The sequence below is a fragment of the Sinohyriopsis cumingii genome, chromosome 2, assembly GCF_028554795.1.
Source record: "Sinohyriopsis cumingii isolate HCF-2022 chromosome 2, ASM2855479v2, whole genome shotgun sequence".
Lineage (NCBI taxonomy): Eukaryota > Metazoa > Mollusca > Bivalvia > Unionida > Unionidae > Sinohyriopsis > Sinohyriopsis cumingii.
The window spans coordinates 57,559,146-57,578,547 of record NC_142962.1 but is presented as its reverse complement, the minus strand read 5'-3'; positions in this window follow the sequence as shown (position 1 = coordinate 57,578,547).

Below are 19,402 nucleotides of genomic sequence, written 5' to 3'. Positions count from 1 at the left end.
CATGCTTGACAGAGTCAAGGCTGAATTGTGTATCCGAGCGAGTATTCGAACATTTTACAAATGCGATATGTGGAAATTGGTTAATAAATATACGAAGTTCGCGGATAAATAAATGGGCGGAATCGGTAAAGGATAACGGAGCTACAATAAATGATGTCGCTAGGTTAGAGAAAACACTAAAATTCCCAATAAATGTAGCAATGATAACAGGACAGATTTTACACAATTCGAAACATTATTTAAAAAAAAAAGGGGGGGGGGGACTCCAATAAATATCGTTGATCATAGGGTAACAGTCACAGCGCAGTCACAATATTTCCACGAGATCGAACAGTAAGATTTTAGCTAGACTCTGGAAGAAATATATTTGATTTTATTCACGAAATAAGTAAAAACGATCCTGTGTCAGTATGGTAATTTAAATGCTCAGATGATTACAAATATGATCAATTTGTTCGACCTAACGGCGAATTATATCGTGATCGAGATGTCTTCATGAAACGATGAGAAATCTTGCGCAGAAATTTCAACAGAGAATACTAAGCAATTACTAAATAATTGTTTTACAGTTCCGTCAGTTACAGCCCACTTTGCCAGAAAGAAAAATCCGTGGATTCCAACACGCGTTGAATTTCTCGAAGACGTACAATAAAATGCTATGAATACGGACACGGCGGATTGTGGAATACCAAATATGACCGCAACGACGTTATCTCGGTTGATATGGTCGCGTGTTATCCGGGAAGGTTTCTTGGATTTGGGTAGTGTTTTGGATATTTTAAGCGATTTGGACACCCCACAAACGAGATGACCAGTGGCAATTAATGGACCACTACCTGATTTTGCACTGACAGGGTTTGCTCGTATTCGCTAAGGATCTTCATCCGATCTGTTATGTCTGGTTTGGTAGACACTTTTCGGAAGAACTCTGGGCCCCTATAGTGTTGTTACGATATATGCTTGACAGTAAAATACTGATATCGCTGACGGTCGGCGAGGCAATTATGTCATATCGGAAGTAGACCAAAGTTTGGTTACCATCACCTGATGATGATTGCTCCGCAAAGGATCTCGGTAGAAGAAGAATTTGCAAATTTACTCAAGACGGCGAGGTTAACCATAAACGGCATCATGCACGATTAATTATGGACTGTGCTAAATATGATTTTATAATTGCCGATGAAAAAAAGAGAGACATATTTTATGATCGGGAAAATGCTTATTTGTCTGGCGGAACAAGGTTGGGTACAATTGTTGGTTATATCAGCAGCGAGTCGCCTCAGTATACTCATTTAAGATCTTCGATGCTCGCTTATGTTTCGATAAACTTATTATCGATGATAAATAGATTCCCTGACACTGCAGTCAGAGTTGCAATGGATTCATTTTATATCGATAATAAATATTCAGAATTACTAAATCGCATTATGAGTACTGATGCATCATGGATTTCGTGGAGAATAAAAGAAGAACTGTTGCGTAATTATTCTGAATCCGCGGATGTTACGATTAAAGATATTTATCTCAGCAATCAGATATCAGAATTATCGTCTGCGGCGTCCGTGTATGATCCAGTATCCAGACACAAGAGGGTCAATCTAAACGAACCGGGGGGGGGGGGGTGGTCTGGTAAGACGACTCGGGAGATCGAATTATTTTGACAGAATTCAGATGGTACGATTGTGTTAACACCAACACACAGACTCGCGAGAGAAATGAAACAACGAGGAGTACAATCATGTACTTATCACAGCTTTTTCAGATACAAGGGCGACACATGGACTCATGACCGAATGGGAGAGAAATATATTCCAAAAATTATTATTTGGGATGAAGTGTGCACAGTATCTAAAGATATATTAAAAATGTTTCTCGATTGGTTGTTAATGAAAAATACAACTGTGATAATGTGCGGTGATCACGGTCAACCACCACCATTTGTTGGACCATCTCCACATGATTGGCAAAATAATTTTGTAGATTATTACTCCGAGATAACTGATATTCATAGATCTGTTGATGCAAAATAATGAGAATTGAAAAAATTAATCAGACTACAACCGAATAAAATTCAGTGTGAAATAATGCGTAAAATCATTGCAGAAACTTTAACGAACGACTTTCTGCAAACGTGGAATCCAACCGATTTGATAGTGGCAAGTAGAAAGATAGTTCGTGATACACTTCAACGGAGGTTGTTTGAAGCGCATAAAGAAAAGTTTTCAGCGTTACGTGTGCCATTGTGTTATAGACCAGCTGATACACGACGACAGAATATCGACGATGATATACCAGGACAGTCAAGAAAACATAATCTAGTATTAAATGATGTTGTCGCAGTTGGTGTCAGTATTGTTGAGGATTCCCTACACGCTGATAAATCCCCGTAGACGTTAAGTTACTCAACGACTATTCACTCATCTCAGGGGTTAACACTCTCTGATACTCGAGTTTGGATTGTAGATGATTGTGTCGAATGGTCAAACTTAGTTTATCTCGCAGTGTCTCGAGTCAGAAGAATATCTCAGCTGTGGAGAATTGTCATAGACGTTACATAAATAATCAATGATGTTATTGACAGCAATATAGTAAGAAAAAAATTAGCCGGTTTTAGACAAAGTGCACCCCCCCCCAAAAAAAAAAATAATCGAGAATTTGATATCGATGCCGAATTTATCAAGAAGCAGAAGCAGAATCATCACTGTGTGAGCTGTAATTGTGTAATGATGTGGCAGTACTCGAGCAATAATCCAACAAAATTTATCGTAGATAGAAAAGATAGTAGTCGCGGTCATACATGTGAAAATGTGATGTTGACCTGTCTCGTGTGCAATCTACGTAACGGCGCTAGGCAAGTGATCGCGGTGGTAATTGCGTGTCTTCGGGAAATACTTGTAACTGTTCACGTGTAAATCCACGTTGAGGAGCAGTTGAATTTAATCTGTAGATTGCAAGTCTACCCGTGGATCTTACCACGCTGGAAATTTTGTGTGTCGTAATACACCAGACAGGATCAGTTGCTCTTCTTTTTACTACCTTTAAGTTCACCAGGTTCATATAAATATCTTACAGTCACATTACCTATTACTTGCTGCACTGAAAAATCACGTTGTTGTACTGATATATGTTCTTTTTTGTGTGTGTGATCGCGTTAATATGCTTCATGTTGTTGTTCGAGTAATTTCATTATTTAACACAGCTATCACAATTGGTAATCTTGCAATACACTCGCGAGATCTTTTCTCTTGAATGATTTCCTTCGCGTATTGATATCCAAATAACCACTTAGCAAGTGTTCGATTAAATCGTTCAACAATTGTCTGATCGCGGTGAATTGCAATATGTCCTGGTCGTATTTTGACATTATGTTGCTTCATCAGCGATGATACTGCACCCTGAAATTCTTTGCCAGGATCAGCCTGTAAGAGCTGTAGCCATCGTAAACTACCTCGTTGATAAATTCGTTTAAACCTGTTATTTTTATTGTAATAGTTATTAGTTCACCTGTGGGGGTACGCGTCCTGCATTTCACACAATATAAATCCATATTATAATGATATGGATGTAGTTGATTTTTCAGCGACAAGAAAACAAGAACCGATCAAGCATGATGCTGCGTTACCAAATTCTGTGCGAATGATTATCATAGGTCCATCTGGGTCGGGTAAAACGCAACTATTACTTAATTTGATAACGAGATGGTTAAATGGGATAAGTTGTACTTGATTGCACTGTCTGTAGATGATCAGCGATGCTACGATGTACTTAAATACTTTAATGAAAACACAAATTTGTTGGATGAGCGCGGTGATGATGTTATCGAGTTTATTACTAATATCGATGAAGCGCCATCTGTAGATGACCTTGACTGATTTATTAATAATTTAGTTGTGTACGATGATGTAATGCTGGATAAACAGGCAAACCCTGCTCGGATATTTTCTCGAGGAAGACATAAAAACACAAATGTGATTTATGTTATTCAACGGTACACATACATACCTAAAGTGATCAGGGATAATAGTAATATTCTTGCTGTGTTTAACGGAGTTGATACTCACACGCTGCAAAATATTCATCGGACCTGGTGTAATGGTGACATGGATTATAATCTTTTAAAAATTGTATTTAGCATGCTCGGGCAACCCCGCATGGATTTATAATTATAAACTTGCATGATCCACGGTCACGATATTGAATCGGTCTTGATAAAAAATTTAATTGATAGCAGCAGGGGGCGCGACCACGATAAGGTGTCGTCGTGGTAAAACTCACGTGTATACCCGAAAAAAACACTAACCCCGTAGAGAGACTCACTCTCGGAAAGTTAGAGGCCTCGGTTTCACTTTTTGTTTTGTTTTTGTAATAAGGGTTAGTTTACCAAAATAACGCTTATAAAATGAGGTGGGTTCTCCCCCACCCCTGCTGCTAACGGTTTTAGTTTCATCTAAATAAATATATACGAACTATGTATATAATGTATGTATTGATAGATTTAAGGCTAGAGTACACATCAAAGACGCAGAAAGACACGCAAAGACCTGACAAAGACAGTGCATTGGCGTTTAATCCTGACGATAAAGTAAATACTTAATGTTGATCTAATGTTATAAAAATAGAAATGTTGTATCTCAACATAATTGTACATTTGTCACTTCTTGAAATAAAGTCGTATGAGCACCACACTTGTATTACATTTTATTTTCATTTAAGTGTCAAAAGAATAAATACCAATTTAACAATACAGTCGGAGTATGTTTTTGTGTTGTCAATCACTGATGTCAATAAAAAAAATGGTGTGGTGTCCATATTTTGACCCAATAAGTACCGATCATGCCCAAATGAAATTCAGGAGCGTTTTATCTTCTTGCTGTTTTGTCTCATAGTGTATGTAAGAATGATTCAACAGCTGGGCTACATCGTCACGTTCTCTGTTGACTTTAGAAATACACTTAGAGTAGTAAAGTGTTTACGAACAATGGAAAACCCAGTCAGAAAGGTCGTGGTCACGATAACGGACAAGGTTTTTCAGACCCCCTGGGCACGTTTAAGGATAACGGGAATTTAACATAGGGAATGGATTGGGCCTGTATAAGGTCAAAAGGAATGGAACAGGGGTGACGTCACGGTACTGAACACTGGCAATAATGTTGCAAAAATGTTGCAAGTGACTGACGTCAATCGCGAGCAAAGAGAGGGGAGAAAACCTAGAACGCTTGGCATGAGAGAGACATATATAACACATAGAATATACAACATACAGACACAGATTGATGAATATCAATCTATCACACAAACAACTATAAAACCGACTAAAACATTTTAGGCAAGAAAGCAAACCTTTTCAAGGCATGTGAGTGGCCCTGAAAAGGGCCTTTGGTTTTCTTCTTCTAATTTCTTCTATTCCTCCACTATCTCCTTATTTTCTGCCTTACACTCTTTGTCTTCCTCTTCTCTTTATCCTCCTCATCTTCTTCCTTCTAGACCATCTCCTCTTTTTTCTCTTTTCGTTCTCCTCTTCTTTTCAATATTAGCATTCCATACTCTCATCCTCCCTTTGTCTTCTTATCTTCCTTTTCTTCTTTAATAAATAATTTCTCTGTGTTTCTCCTTCGCCTTTAATTTTTTTTTATTCATTTCCATTTTCAAAATGTGTGGACGTCAAGGAACACTTCTACCATGCCTATGTTATTCACGACTTCCTGCAATGTTAACATCTTGTCCATATGTTTGCTGGCTATTTTCTTTGGTTATTCAAGGTTTAATGGCGCTAATGACGAGCGCTTGACTTTATAATTGTCAAGCACGAACGTGAAGGAAAACACCCCTTACACTCACTTCACGTATTATCTACTATCTACATTGAAGGGAAGGGTAAAAACCCAAATATAAAACCAAAAACTCTAATATCTACATCCATACAAAGGTACGCGAACTCACACTAACCCAAAAATATCCAATCAAAAACCACAATATCTACTATCCACACAACCGTGCGCGAACTCATACAAACCCAACATATACCTTCAAAAAACAGCAGTATCTACTATCCACACACGAGAAGAAGAAAAAACAAAACCAGTATCTACTATCCACACACGGAAGAAGATAAAACTATTATATACTATTCACAAACCCCAAAATATGCTATCCACACAGGCGAAAGGAAAAAACAAACCCAATAATATACTATCCACACACGGGAAGAAGAAAAAAACTATGATATGCTATCTACAAGCCCCAATATATGCTATCCACACACGAGGAGAAAAAAAATATACTATCCACACACGTGAAGAAGAAAAAACTATTATATACTATCCACAACCCCAAAATCTACTCTCCACACACGTGAAGAAGAAAAAATACCACAATATCAGCTATCCGCACAAATGTAGGTTAACTTATAAAACTCGCACTGTACTATCCACACAAAAGGAAAGGGTGCTGCCTGTGCAGGTGTCCTCACACCAGGCATGAGCTCACATAGAGGTCTAAGTATGAGGTGAGGCAGGATAGTTCGTTTCCTTTTCTTCTCGTCCTTTTTCTTTTCCTCTTCTTCTTCTTCTATTCTTGCACAGCTCGTTCAAGAGGCACCTGGCATGAACCATGTTCATCTGAAGTTCCAGAGGCTTGACGAGTCCGCTCATTTTTTCACAGTTGATGAATCAACGATGGGTAGCCATAGTAATGAGTGTTCCCCTTTATTTTTGTCAAGCACGGACGTGAAGGAAAACATTTCCCTGATACGAAAACTTACAAGACCCATATCATCCCCCAAAACAAATATGGAACGCGCGGACATAAAATAAACACTCCTCACTTTTTTAATTACAAACACTGATTACAAATACAAACATATACAGTACAGAATATATTCTGACAAGCCAAGGGAACGGAGTGCTTATAGGGACACTTCTATTTTTACATAAAACAAAGAAACAAAGTGTTTATAGACTCTTTTTTTAATTAAAAAACTTACTAACATACAATTAGCAATTGAATTAGTATGTCTTTTCTAAAGTATTAGGGTAGCCCTGAAAAGGGCTGTTTTTGTTGGACGGTGAGTTATGACAATCTTTTGTCGTTTAAGTTTGCGTCCCCGTCTGGCGAGAGGCTTTCTCACAGAATAAGGTCTGCTTCTTCGGAAAGAGAAGGAGAACTCTTTGATGTCTACACGACACTCGACACAACATCTGTCTGGTTCCAGTTGCTGTTGCTGCTGTTCTCTCTCTGCTCTCTCTTCTTCTGAAGTATGTACTTCTCCGTCCTTTTTTATTTTTCTGTCTTGATTTCCTCTCTGAAGAGTTCTTCTATCAGATCTTCGGTCACTTTCAACATTCAGACATTCTCTGTGTCTTTAGGCTTCGGTATCAGGTTTTGCCAGACACGATGTAAATTCACGTAAGCTTCGTTCCGCTCAGCTAATCTTGAACACATCTTCATAGGAGGATGAGTCAACAATGGATGGTCAGACTGGTCGGTCGGTCGTTTTGATTATAGTCGTTTTCGCAGAATTTCCCATTTGGGAATGACTGATTCTTTTGAGGGGGAAGGAATGGTACATGTCTGGAGGTGGTGAAGGAGGGTCGGACGCAGCGGAAGGGATGCGTCCTACATCCGTTATCGATTTTTTGTGCCCCAATTTTCGAATAGTAAATGGCGTCGTTTCCCGTATTTATAATTTGGAAAATCATTTGTGCTGTTTGTAGGAGAATATATAGCTATAGATGGCAAGATGAATATCCTAATCTATTTTAGGGAAAAGTTATTTAATCGAGTAATATTTGGTGTTTTTATTCTAAAAATAAATATTTCCGCCTTGTGCGGGGTACCTGATGACTGAGATTTAGTCACCTTATAGTTCAATATTTTAAGGACATATTTCCTACTTATATAATCTGGTGCCACCTTGTGTGGCTGGTCTTGAAGGCTTTGGATTGTTAGCCACCTTATAGATCTAATTTGGGTTATTACTCTAATTTCTAATTAGTTTATGAGTCAGTTTGTTGCCGCATTGTGCAGTGGACCCTGATGGCTGGGATTTAAGCCACCTTATAATGTTTATTTTTGTTGGCCAGTCATAATTATTGTATTTTAAGACGATTCATCATGCCTTAAGAAATGATAGAGCAGATAGATGTTAATATGAATGATGGCTACTTAATTACCGGTCACCTATTGCATTGCTTAATAGATTATACATTTGGACAGCTCAAGGCGCCGAAGTGGGTGATAAGTGCAAGTGTAGCATCATCCCGCGCACTGGCGGTACTCCCCCCTACTCGGGCTGTAAACCGTATGCTACTCCCGCCCCCAATTTCCCACGCAGCCGCACTAAGAGGGATATCCGGTAATGCACAATCTAATGTTGTATGGATGTATGCTGATTAGGAACTTTTTCTGAAACTGTGACTAAACTACATTGCTTATGTAATCACCCCAGGTGTCAAGTCGGTCTAAGCGTATAGATTGGTTGGCTTATATTTTATTGATTTTGTCAATTACCTTAAGGAAGACTAACATGGCATCATTTGTTTGATTGGGGTTGGGATTGGTTTGGTAAAGAAGTTCGGGGTAGGTATATGACGAACCGATTTTCTTTCTGAAATCATGAAAGAGGTCTTCATCATCAACGCAATTGGGACATTTTTCTCCAAATCCACAATTAGCCAGGACATATTTCACCATACTGCTTGCAAGTAAGGTTTTTCCTGTATTGATTCGCTTAATGATCCGTTAATGATGTTTGATATTGGTTTTCGGTGCTTTGGTATTGCGACTCACTGGTTTTTTTTAAAATCGAGTATAGCGTACGTCCTTTAAGGCCTGTATTCCATTGTGTTTGCTATTTAGAGACATTTGTTTTGGTTATCATGCTGTATAATTCTGAGACGCTGTAATCGATGTGGGCTGGTTCTAGTTTGCCCAGTGCGTTCTTTGCTGCTTAGTCGGCCTTCTAGCTACCTGGAATGTTTATATGTGATGGAACCCACATGAATTCTACAGTTTAGTCTTGTTTTGCCATGTGTTAAGTAGCAAGTAGGTTTCCTTGAAAAGGTTTTCACGACCCTTTGAGTTGCCTGTTTCCAGTGTTTTAAGCACACTAAGTGAGTCGCTTATTATTAGTCTTTTCTGAATTCTCTGTTGATATGCTGTCTTTGCTGCTTCAAATATGGCCCAGAATTCTGCTGTGTATATTGAACATTTATCCGGGAGTCGGTTTCCGGGATAGTGAGTGCTGCAGCAGTTCTGTCTGGATTGTTTGATTTAGTCCCGTCTGTGTATATTTTCACAAAACCTTTGTAAGAATTGTCTAAGGATCTTTTATATTATTTCTAAAGGATGTTCTTCTTTGGATCCGAAGGTTGTTGCTAAGGTGTTGATAATTGTTATTTTCCTTGACCATGGAGTAGGGTCCGGATATCTTATTATTTCTGCACAAAGGCAGTCGAGTTGTAGTTCTTTACCAAAAGTGTGGATCATTTTCTCAGATGGTGGGAAAGGCACGACTCTCCGGCTAAATGGTATGTTGCATTTTTTAATGATGTTCCTCGTTCGATGGCTCGGATTTTGTACAGAAATTCTGGCTGCACATCTTAATGTCAATTCTTTTTTCCTTAATGTTAACGATGTTTCGCCTGTTAGGATCTGTAGTTCTTCTTTAGAGGTATTTCAGAGTGTGCCTGTACAAATACGCAGAGCTTTTGCTTGGATTATGTCAAGGCGTTTGAGAATTGACGGTTTGGCAGATGCATAGATCTGGCATCCATAATCCAGTTTGGATTTTTTTAAGGCACTGTAAAGTGTTACCAATGTATCTTGGTCTGTACCCCATTGTAAACCTTTGATGTTTTTCAGAAGGTTAAGGTCTCCGCTACGTTTCCGTATTAATTCGGTGTTGTGATGGTTCCTAGTGAGTTGTTGGTCGTAGTACGTGCCTAAAATTTTGCCATTCTTTCAGATTTGATTGATTCGCCTTGGATACATAGGGTTGGTGGCTCTATATTGTATCATTTATGGGGGGGGGGGAATATTCCCGTTGTTTTTTTTGGTTTTTTTGTTGATAATTTGAACCCCCATTTGTCGGTCCATTTGCCAAAATTAGTTAAACTGACTTGTAGTTCTGTTAATAGTTGTTGGTTGCTTGGGTTGCCCGCTTTCCATAAGCCGTTGTTGTCAGCAAATTGCGATATGTCTATTTTGCTGAGGTCAACAGTGCGTACTAGATCGTTTATCATAATGTTAAATAGGGTCGGATACTTCCTTTTGGGGTGCAGTTCTCTTGCAGATATTCTTCTGAATAGTGTGCTCCTATTCCGGTTCTGATGTGTCTGTCTTTTAAAAAGATTGTAATCCATTTATGCATGCTGCCATTGATTCCATAATGGTTCAACTTCGCAATGAGACCATCAGTCCAAACTAAATCGAAGGCTTTCTCAGGGTCTCTGAAAATAGCTATAATGTGTCTATCACATCATCTTTTAGCATTAAAAGCTAGTTTGATACGGGACTCGAGCCTTATTAGTTGATCTAGGGTGGATCTTTTATTGCGGAAGCCACTTTGGTTTTGTGAGAGAAGATTGATACTTTCAAGGTAATGTTTGAGTCTGTTGTTTATCATTGTCTCCATCCCATTGCGTATGCTATCGGTAAGGGTGTTCGGTCTGTCTGTAAGAGTGTAATTCTGTGGAGTCCTTGCAAGCTTTAGGGATAACTATAGCCTGTTCCTATTTGTGGGGAATTTGTCCTGTCCGCCATGATTGATTAATCATATCTAATTATGATTTCTTCCATATTGGGTAGTATTTTCTTATATATTTCCTATCCTGTTGTTGTTGTTGTTGTTGAGTTGAATTAAAGTGGTGTGCACTCGCATTGAGCATGTACCACTGTTTTATGATGCCACAGGCATCTTTTTGATTACTCCTGGGGGAAGGAATGGTGCCACTTCCTCCAGGCTTTAATGTGTTCACAGAACACTTATTGATTGGGCCGTCAGGTCGAGGTACTATTTGTGTACATACCGATCTGATTGTAAGGCGTAAGCTGAGTGGGATTGGACCCAGCAGACACTCAGTTTTCAGCTGCATTTTGCTGCGACTAGTGGGATTGGACCCGATCTAAGTTCGCTTTTTCTGCTAAATTATGATTCATGCACTGCACGTATGGGTTTTGGTGTCTGTCCGTGGAAAAGGGTGAAAGTGGTTAGGCTCGGGTGGTGGTGTCTTGCCACAGGCCAGTAGTGCTCTTCCAATCCAGGATATTTTTGGTCGTAAATTCCGTCATTGAAATTGGTATAATAAACTCTGTGCTGTTTTGTTTTGAGAGAGAGATTATCGAGGTTATGAGGTCAAAGTTAGTTTCTAGGTGACAGCAGTGAAATCAACTTTGGTATTTGTTTTGCAGCCTTGTGCTGCTGGCCCTGGATGGAGTTGGTGTTTGTCCATCTTTTGTTTTATTTGAGGTCCTACTTTCCTAGGTTTGATTTTTGGTTGCAGCCTTGTGCTGCTGGACCTCATAGTCATTGTTTTTTTTGACTACCTTATATATGTAATTTTTAGGGTATTATTCTATATGGTTGTTACTTTGCATCATTGTGCCGCCGGGCCTGATAGTCGTTGGGTTTTTTCGACTACCTTATATTTATTAATTTGGGGTCCTATTGCGGGTGTCCCTGATGGTCTCGTCTTGCAACCACCTTATACGTTCTATTTTTTGGTTGTATGGTTAAGTCTAGGTTTGTTGTAGCTGTCACCTAGGTATAGACGGTAAAGTTTTAGCTGTTAGAATAGGACGTTGTAGAAGAGTGGTATGATAAGAGAAGTAGAGTACAGGTTGTTAATTTCTCCCCCCCCCCGCATATTCCTTCCTGGTTATTGCTCTAGTTAACTATTTATAGTATAGGTTTTAGTTTACGTTTGGTATTTGTATAGTTTTATCAGTCTGTAAAAATATTTTCCTTATTATTTGTCCTAGATTTTGTTTTTAAAACTATTTGGGTTAATATAGCTAGGTCCAGATAGTATTCCTTGGCGACTGTTCTCGGATCTCTTGGGGCTAGAGATATTCAAGGAAGCCTAATCTGGGTTTTTCGCTATTTTATTAATCTGTTTAATTGGCTTAACATTGATATGTTCTTCTTTTGTGATTATCTATGCTATTTATATTTTTGCATATAAGTTGTTTAGAATCTATTTGTATTTAGCTAGTTCCAGATTAGTTGTCCTTGTCGATTGTACTCGGATCTTGTAGGGCTAGATATATACAGGAGAACATAATCTGAGTTTTCGCTATTGGTCTAGATTTGGTATATATTTTAATTGTATAATTGTAAATGTTATTTAAATTTTTGTATATAATTCAGTTTTTTTTAGGTAAGTTATGATGTTGTTGTAGGTGATATTTAGATTGGGCTTAGAGCTATTTGGGAATTCTGGGTATGTATTCGGCGATCCTATTTTTTGTGTGTTCAATTTTGAATTGTTCCCTTTCTTTTTTTAATCTATTGAATGTATTGAAGATATGGTGCAGATCCTCTGGCACCCGACAGTAGAAGCAATTTGGGTTATGAGGTTGTGATCCTATGTGTTTTCCATAGCTGTTGGCCAACTTGGTTTTTCCAGTGTAGATTCTATTTATTACTTTTTGATCTTTTCCTTCAAGTAATGGTGGTTCTCTACTTCTGTTGATTTCATTTAGTGTGTTATATAGTTTTCTACCTTTATTGTTATTATTCCAGTTTTCCTGCCATTTTTGGTTGATCATGGCTGTGGTTAGACTGTATTTTCACTAACACTGTAAGCCCTTTCATATCCTGAACATTGCCTCGCTTTATATGGATCAAACGCGGACGCGGTAGAAAACATCTGTATGATTGATTGTTTGGTCGGAACGCTCTGATTGTTGAGTTGAGGGAGAGTAATAGAGAGAAGTCAAAGAGCATGTATAGTAATAGTGGTTATTTTTTTAAACAAACGACAGACACATTTTTTTCAAAACACAGGATGTTTTATTCAAATAATTAACATCCAACAATTAAACATAAAAACATTTTTTCAAACAAACATTTTGCAAATAACAAACTATTATTTTTACAATGTTGACAAAATTATGAAGTAAAGCTAGACTTACACCGATGAAAGTCATTGGGCCATTGATGTACACTACGTTTCCTAGCTTAAGACAAAAAAATAACCATAATGGTTACAAAACTATCGATCTACTTTGTCATCGTTTCTAGAAGAGTGACGATCAAAATAAGTCACTCAATGTTCTAAAGAATATCCAAGACTGCATTAATGAAGAAAATATACACAATATTGTCCCCACACGATGGGATATGTACCTTATAATGTCGTCTGGACATTTCTTCTCATAAAGTCGATGATGTCTTCCAAAGGTGGCAATCCATACGAATCAAAGTACTCCTCACAACCTTCGTTAGGAAATTAAACGGCTACCCAATTTGTTCCTTTGAGATGAGTGAAGATGTACAAATTCGCGGCGAACGTGATAGGAGTTTCGACCTTCCTGGTCATTGGACGTGGCAGATTTCACTTTGAAAGGAATGAAATGCAGTAACGGTACGGAGGTGTGTCCAACCACGTTGTACTCCACCACATAGGAATACACAAAGATCTAACTGAATACTTCTTTCAGTTCTACAGAGGAACGAAGAAAACTTGTAAAACCACGTATTATTGTTGATCTTCGGCTTGAAAATCAGAGACATGTTTGTGTCTCCACCTAAACTTTCATATAAGTCACGATTAATACTGAAGACAACGTTTGGCTATCCAGAAATTTCATCAGTAGGTGACGTGCCACTTTATGCTACTCAAGGGTGACACTTAATTTGCTCTGTTCATGGAATTGCCAAAGGTATCCTCGAACCTCAAAAGTGTTTTGCTTTTCAGTGATGATTTGTATTTGTGTAGGATGAATTATTTCCACCAAAGCCACTTCCCAATGAGCTTCTTGATCTGACTGGATGGCCTGAGTTAATTTGGCCTTGCAACAACATAAAGTATTGTTGGGAAACACCTACATGGAACTGTCACTGGGTAACGTTGAGAAAAATTGGTTGTTGTTGTTCATAATTCCAGAGTGTTGCTGCTGTCAGAGGGGTCACTCGAAGTCAAAGGAGTGTCTAAAAGAGGATTATTTTGGGAATTGTTGATGCTGGGGTGGTGACTGACTTTGGGCACAAGACTCTAGTTGTTCCCTTTCGAGGAGTATTTCAGTGAAGGATTAGGAAGAAGGTAACTGGTGAAACTGCTCAGTAAAATAGTCCATAATTGTTTGTCTCCTTGTCGCAAACTCAATTTGGCAATTGCAGCACTGATGGCACAATACGCCACAAAAGATTTGTCAGAAAAAGATGATTTGTGTTTTAGGCACACGTTCTCCACCCCACATCCACAATGGTTGCTTTTGTAGATCTTGCAGAGAAGAACTTGGTGAAGGAGTGGTCACCACGGTGGTAGCGGTAGCTGAGGCTGATGATCACTTCATTTTATAGTCGACAAATTGCGAAGTGTCGATCCAAGAATCCAAACCAGGAGGTTATCCTTTCCAACACACTTTGTCTTCTTTGACACGGCTTTTCCCACTTTATGGGTTCTTCTTGCGAGAATGCTTTGGATGTCGTACAATTCGACTTGTTTTTTGGTGATGCGTTGTAACTCGGGCAAGTAAAACGTTCCTTTTATCACTTCCCCGTTCAGGTCTTCAAATTTATAGACGGCTGGATGACGGCCACCGACTCGTCCAGTGACACGAAACAAGTCAGTGGTCCAGTTGGGTAAGTTACGTTTGTCGAAAGTATGTTTGGTTTCACCAATGCGCACCCAACCTCCGGATGGCAGCACTCCTCCTTTCTTGGGGACAGTCACCGTCGGGGACGTACCAATCAGGCGTTAAAAAAGTCACTTCGTTGTCTGGAGTCACTTCTTTGGGGGCACATCCGATGCTCCGATGGTAAGATTGGTTGTGCGCTTGAACTAAGTGCGGTGAGACGTCGATGTACTTAGAGTGTGCTAATGCATAAAATATTTCCACATGCGTTCTTTCAAGGTGATTTGAAAACGTTCCACAATACTGGATTTGGTTTTCGGATTCTCGGAGGTGAAAAAATGAATGTCACGTTTCTTTAATTCTTTTTGGAAAGTTCGGTTCAGAACTCGATGCCTTCGTCGGTTTGCCATCGAAAAGGGTTACGCCAACTTTGTTTCAACACCAGTTGGTGGGCTCGCACTAATTCACTGCTCGATTTCTAAGTCAATGGCCCGACCCAGGCAAATTTAGAAAAGACGCCGATGACACAAAATAAATATTTGTAGCCACGATTGTAGGTCGCCAAATGAGAGACTTCTGCTAAATCGGATTGCCATTGATGATTGATACCCTCCACTCGGGTGCGCCTTTTGGAGAATTTTCTTCGAATGGGTTTATTTAGAGTGTACATGGCTTGTTCTTGTAATCATCGTTGCACTTTAAGTAAACGTAGACTTTTCAGACGGGTTTTGGCAGGACGATACAAGTTCTGAACTCCGTAACCTGCAGGATGGGATGCTGGCTAACATCTTCTCCATGTTAAATAAGTCACCCACCCTTCGCTAATGCTACTTTGGACGGGGCGAGATGGTGGTTTGGAAATGGCTTTACGTGCATGATGTGCCAAGGGAGTTGAAGTCGATGGTAGTGGTGGTGGTGAAGGTGGTAATGGGATGGCTTTGGTCTTCTTTTTTCACTTCTGCTTTCCGTTTTTTCTTTTCGACTTCTGTCACAGGATGTGTGGACACCATCTTTTTTACCCAATCTTTAAGTTCTTCTTATTGGGGAGTAGGGGACGGGTCAACAAAAATTCTAAAATCTTACCAGGAATGGGAGCTGCTGACGGTGTTTGTGTCTTCTCGTACCTCTTCTTCCTCAGGCATTCGTGGCGCTGAGTCTGTCTTATCCGCTGGGGGTGGTGGTGGTGATGGACTTTACATAAGGGTCTTAAAATCTTTCAGAGTTGGTAGAGCTGTTTTGTCTAAAGGTTTCTGGTGAAAGAGTTGCGGTCACTGCAATAGTTGACCGTACTTTTGCGTTTTTTTGTTGTTGCAGACAAATCGTTGCAATCCGTAAACGGTTGAAATTCTTGTTGTATCTGGAGAATCTAGGCCATATGAGGATATTGGGAGGTGAATGAAGGGTCCGTTGTTCTTGCTAATGATGGTAATCCATCTATCGTTTGTGAGGCAGTAATGCAAGTTTTCGTCCTTCCATCCGATTTCATTGGTCATGTCTTAGAGTTTTGGACCCAAATGGACCCTCTTATCTTCTTGGTCCTTTTTTTCTTGCTCCTATGAGTCCTCACAGCATTGTTCCCAATACAACTTTTAGTAAGGGTCCTAAGAACATGTACATATATCCTTCGCGTTGTACCAACATATTTTCTTTTGTAGCCAGAGAGTGGTGTGCACTTCTTTTAAGGGGCATCTTTCGGCGTTAAGGAGCACAAAAGTACTAATCCCCATCCATTACGGCAGGTCTTTTTATAACGTAATGCATCGCCACTGATTTTCTTTACGTCGTATCAAGTTGATGACAGGCATCACACGTCGTGGAGTGGTTCGCAAAGGACTTAACCAGGACTGTTCTTGTTTGGATAAATCCAGTAAACTCTGTAACTTGCACGATCTCTCTTGGGCTTTGATTATGGGGGCACGTCCTTTGCGATCAACTGCTACTGCATCTAAAGTGGAAGAGGGTGTCCCAACTGGAGGAGAAGTTTTTGAAGAGGCGGGATTCCATTTTCTCATCAAATTAGGAAGAGGGTGTTAAATTGGGTTAGGCAGGCATCATCAACAATGGAGAACAGGAAGAACCCGAGGATACTAGAGACGCGGTCACCGACACTGCAGATCGTGGTTTGCGAATGTAAGGTTGCGTCCTGGCCGAAGTGGAGAAGATGTTTTTCTGGCGTTTTTCTTTTTGTATTTTCTGTGGGCTTTTATTTGTTCTTGACACGGTTGCACTTTTTTCTTCTTCTGGGTCCATTTGGCTTTTTTGGAAGTGGCTTTTTTCTTGGGGAGGACTTTGGGGGCATTGGATCCCATTTTAAGAGGGAGGGAATGATGACACCTCATAGAGCACCGCTGCCTCCAGGCTTCAAAAGAATTTGGTTTTTGTTTTGAATGTCGATGCGGGATCAGCCAGTTGCTTCATGGCTACTTTGTTTCTGTCAAAAAAACGTTTTGTTTGATGAGGGATGTGAATGATGCCTTGCAGTAATTGACGTACTATCACCACAAACCATCGCAAGACTCCATTGAGACTGGCTTCTAAGACGAGCACATATTTTTGTTGATTATTTTTGTTGCGACTGATGCCGTATAAGGCACGAATCGATCTGACGGGAAGATGAGACTGAATGGACGTCATGTTGATGCTGTATGAGACAAACCCAAAGTTCCAAGGATTTTATAAATTTTTTTGTTGTTGTTGTTATTAAGTCGACGACGGGGACGTGTACACGACAGGCCATTCGTCTTGGCACTAGTGGTGAAACAGATCGGTACGAGATCTTAAATAGTCGGAGATAGTGGGTCTTAAATCAGCTAGTAAAAAGACCTGTGGGGTTTAAGTGGCATCGTCGTATGCATGAGTCAGCCGAGGCGTTCCCAACCGTTTGAATATTATTTGCACTTGCGATTTATCTCTAAGACTTTAAAATGAGCATTGAGACTGATGGAGCGATGGGCTTAACTTTGTTTTAAAAATATTTGGGTAATGTAAATGACACTGGCATTACGATGATGCCCTTTGCGCGTAGACCAGTTTAATTTCTTCTTCGTCTTCTCCTAACATGTCGTCGAAAATGACTAGATGGGTTTGACTGGGATCAGACACGATTCCGTTGTCTTCGTCATGAATGCCTCCACAAACAGTATGGAATCTTCTTGACTTTCTTGAAAGAAGCTGTACGCTGATTGCCACTCTTTGTAACACCACACGATCCGTTGAGGTGGATGATCGATCGATCAAATGATGTTTATGTTCGATCAAACGTTTGACAACTTCGGTTTTGCCTGAACCGCTAGGTCCGGCAATTAACATCTTAAAGGGATGGCGAAGATACAAGGCCTCCCCATTGACACGATCTATGTATTCGTCGATGATACTGAAAGTGGAGAAAGAGGTAGTAGTGCCAGTAGAGGTAGCCATAGTGCAGAGAATACCACTTTTGACACGAAGACAGACAAGACCCTAGTTTTTATACTTTTTCAGGACACGTTTATTGCAAGTGAAAATGGAACAACACGAAAGACAAAATACATAAAAGCCAAATGGTAAAGTACAGCAATAAAATACATATCAAAGCGATCAAAGTGGAATATAAACAAGACTCTGTACAACATGTTTTGGGTAACAAAGGTGTCCGAGGGACAGTGTTTAATATTCTTACAATCTCTACATTGGGTAGAGTCACACAGGTGTCCTCCCGGAATGGTGTTTCAGGAATGTCCATGACTGTCCTATCCTGAAGGGAGTGGTTGTCCTCGGTGACGTCTTCTTCTTTTGGCACTCTCACTAATGCAGGTTTAAAAGGTACTTTTTTCACTGCATGTTTGAAGTTAGGATAACAACTCTTGGACATAATTGGCCACTTCTTTGGTCCAAGCCTCGAAACTCCAACTTTTCCAGTCACGTACATCTGTTCAGTAAGGGTGTAAGTTACAAGCAACACACAAACATCGTCGTACACATCTTCAGTACTTACAAGTTGACGAATCTTTTTTCCCGCTGAGGTCGAGATGTATGCAAAGGAAAACGCAAGGCTTTTAAGCAGAAAGAGTTTCTCTTGCTCATTTAAAAGGATCACTTTCATGCTTTATTTGGTGGTAAGTACTGTTTGTAAATAGGCCACAATCAATCGACTGGTAAACGAAATACCAGAAAGCAAGTCACTAGGACACACACCACACGTCGACCCAAATTCATGGGACACAGCTATCGTAATAAATGTTGGTAATCCTCCACCGTTTGAATACTCTCATTGATTCCCTTCCACGGTATCTGTTGTATCACCACTGATAAAGGTCGTGGAATGGTAGACCGCTTTTATACCTCTTTTTTGTCGGAGGAAATAAGTGCACTTTCTGCAGAGATGATCGTACTCCAGTGGCGAATCTAAATGTTAGTCACTAACTTGCACATCACAACACACCGTTCGGGAGTTTGCTCTTGAACTAAGTTTACGTTGTGTAAAAATGTTTGGTAACCTTCAAACTTTTCCTCTGGAATTCGTTGCAGTAAGTATACCTTGTAGTACATACAATCAGTAACAAACCAATCCTTCTCGCCCACGAGTAATTGATAAATTACTGACCATTGAAACACTTTCACATGA